The sequence below is a fragment of the Tupaia chinensis genome, unplaced genomic scaffold (genome assembly GCF_000334495.1).
Source record: "Tupaia chinensis unplaced genomic scaffold, TupChi_1.0 Scaffold000070_1, whole genome shotgun sequence".
Classification (NCBI taxonomy): domain Eukaryota; kingdom Metazoa; phylum Chordata; class Mammalia; order Scandentia; family Tupaiidae; genus Tupaia; species Tupaia belangeri.
The window spans coordinates 937,592-941,204 of record NW_006159530.1 but is presented as its reverse complement, the minus strand read 5'-3'; positions in this window follow the sequence as shown (position 1 = coordinate 941,204).

Here is a 3,613-nt window from a genome sequence, read left to right as displayed (position 1 = left end):
AAAGAGTAACTACTGAGAATAAGCTACTGAGAGGGAGGGTGATATTGAAGGCACAGGGGAAGCCTGGGTTCAGATCCTGGGTCGACCTGAGCTTGCCGGGTACACCGTCATGGCTATAGTCCTGTCCGGCTGGGAAGCTGGGGGAGGAGCGTGATGTGATGAGAGCCTGTCAAGGGCATGACTCTCTCCACTTCTCTCTCTCTATCTCGCTCTCTCTAAATACATTTTTAGGAAAACAAATGAAAATTAAAAACAATTCTGGCTCTGGGGATGCCTATTTTGAGTAAATAAAAAGACAAGCAGCTACCATTTAGAAGAAAACATTCGCAAATCATCCATCTGACAAATGATTTGGATCCAGAATATACAAAGAACTCTCGAAACCCAACAGTAGGACAACAACCCAAGTAAAATGCGAACGGAAGACTCAAGAGACACTTGATCAAAGAGGACACATGGAAGGCAAATGGGCACATGAAGAGAGCCCCGCACGGCTCCATGGTTGGTTCGGTGTGGCTGTGTAGCAGAAGACTGGAGACTGGGGAGAGACTCCTGCCTAGAAAACTCGGCAGAAAGATTACTTCTGCCCGTTGGAACTTTTGAAGCCCACCACTTGAATCTCGGGGCCTCCTGAAACATATCCAGACCTAATTACAACTCCCTAAGACAACAGGCTATACCCCAAATCCAGAATAATGGCCTCCCTTGAAAAGATAGTTGACATTTGTTGTTAGGGAAATAAAAATTAGAGCCACAATGAGAGTCCACTACAAACATAGCAGAAGAGCTGAAATTAAGAAAAAAAAAAAAAAAAAAGACACTTGTAATACCAAGCAAGGCCCCTGGGCGGCCCCTGGGCGTCTCATACAATGCTGAAGGAATGTGAAGGAGCCCAGCCACTTTGGGACACTGTGTGGCAGTTTCTTATAAAGTCAAATGTCCACTTAGTATCTGACCCAGCACAGAGCATTTATTTACCCTAGAGAAATGAAAGCCCATGACCTCATTAAAAACTGCACCTGAATGCGTAGCCAGCTCTGTATATAATTGCCAAAATTAGAAATAACTCAATTACCTTTCCACAGGTGAGGTGATAAGCTGAGGGCTATCCCCATAAAAGAACAGCACTCAAAAATAAAAAAAGGAAAATATGTAGTTCATGTGTACTGTGGTATCGCTACTAAAAATTACGGGTGAGTAGTCTGAAATGTGTTAAAAAAAAAAAAGTGAACTGATACACACAGAACTTAAATGTGTCTCAAAGAGGCTAAAAGAAAGACCCTAGTCTCAAGAAGTTGTACACTGTATGATTCCAGTCACACTCTACAAGAGACAAAACCACCGCGACAGATCCGTGGGGTAGAGCCGAGGACTGGGAGGGAGGGTTGCAGGAGAGAGAAAGTATGATACAAAGGGATTGTACCTGAGAGACTTTAGGGGTGATGGAAAAGGCCTGGATTCTGGTTGTGATGTTGGTCACACAAATCTATACAAGACTGAAATTCATAAAACTATACCCCTCAAATCAGATTAATATTAATTTTTAAAATAAAATTAAAATCCTTTGGGTTGGATGGAAATTAGGATAGGGTATGCTCCTCAACTTCTTCCTCCCTTTCTGGAGGTTGCAAACCTCCAAGATTCACAGAGACTGAATGTGAGGTGCAGCGCCCCCATCACAGGACAAACTAGAGTGACATTCCTCCACTTACTGCCCTGCCCCGGCCAAGGACACGACGGGCTTCCAGAGTTGCCCACTGAAAAGCCAGGACAACTTCAAACTGGCTTACAATGGGGGAGGCTTCCTGGACATGGGTCTCCTCTAGCCAGTCTAGTCACTGGCTGGGGAAAGGGACACCCTGAAGGCCATCCAAGTGTGATGCTATCAATCTCTGGTCACCTCTGCTTGGTAACTCAGTCCCTCTGGGAGGTCATTATTCCATCATTGGGGGACTACCCTATAAGCACAGCGCACAGTAAGCAGGCCTTGAACCTGTCTCAGTAGGCTTTGGGGCTCAAGACAGAGAGCATTAACATTCCAATGGGCAACGCTAATTTTTCAGCCTGGTGTCCTAGGGGGACATCTCGCTCCAGTCTCAGTTCTGCAAACAGCAACACTGAGTCAACTACCTTGCTGGTTTCTGAACACTCGAATCCACACCGGGCAAAGGCTCTCACATGTGCAGCTCAGACAAAAGGACAAGCTAAATGACGAATGCACGCCTGAGCAGCTGGTGGAGGGAGGACCCACAGGGCTGCAGCGGAAGAAATTACTGGGCAGTCCCCCGTGTGTGAGGATGGGGGATATCCGGTGTATTCCGTTCTCCCTCACACCAGCTCTGTCAAATGTCTCTGTTTTGTTGCTGCCGTTCTGGGCGTGTTTCTCCTCAGAGCATCAGAGTCTGCACTTCATTCCCAGCACCTCCATGTTTGCAGGAAATCCATGTGGTTGGCAGCATCCCCACCCTCAGCCAACCATTTTCTGGACACATGCAATAGACTTCCCTTCCCGTCCTCCACATATGATGGACGTGGGAAAGGTGGTAACTGGGCTTAGAGTAGATCCTAAGGGTGGGTCCCTCGTGATGGGATTAGTGCCTTTATAGGGGACCGGGTGGCGGAAGACTGGGAAAAAACACTCTGCAGTGTGGGCCAAAGTGGGAAGACCCCAGGTTCATATCCCACATCTCCCTGTTCGTGCCCGAGTGTGCACACAAGCCCGTGATGCTGGCTGGCCAGGCTGGGAAGAATCATTGTTAGAGGAACCCATTTCCCTCTGTCTCTTTCTCTCATGGAAGAAATGAATGCATCTATTATCTTTAAATCTATTTTAAAAATTAAGAATAACAGGACTAAGAAAAGGCCACGTGGGGACAGTGAGAAGATGGCCACCTGCAGCCAGGAAGAGCCATCAGCAGAACACGGCCAGTGCTGGCACCTGGATTTCAGGCTTCCAGTCTCTAAAACTGAGGGAAGTAAAGTCTCTGGTTGAAGACACCAGTCTATGGTATTCTCTCCTAGGAGCCTGAGCTGAATAAATCAGAGTCGCCAGAAGCAATTAAGAGAGTCATCAGTGGGACCAGCAGATAGCACAATAGTTACATGGCTGGACTCCTACATAGTTGATCACAGGTAAAAGCCCAGGCCTGGCAGCTTAAAACTCACGATGGACACGAATGTGTGCCTGCCCAAAATCCCAAGAGGAGAAGGTATTGTGGCATGGCCATCCCCCCAGGTGGTGATTTCTCTCTTTCTGTCTCTCTGTGTCTCTGGTGAGCACATGCACCCGACAGCAAAAGATCTCTCTCAAAAAAAAAAAAAGAAAGAAAAAAGAAAGTCATGAGTGTCTAAGGAGAACAGCAGCCTAGCTAGTCATGATTACTGGTCTGAGGGCTAAGCCCAAGCTCTTGGAAGCAGTGCTCACACAGGCTGACCTGGTCTCTTGCACTCAAAGGCTGCCTGCTCTCCCCTACTCTACTATGACATCGTCACCAATACAACAGAAGTTCTTTTTTTTTTTTTTGGGGAGGTTTTTGCTATAGGGTGCGTGCGCTCGCCAGACAGAGAGACATAGAGACAGAGAGACAGAAAGTGAGAAATCACCCCCCAGGGG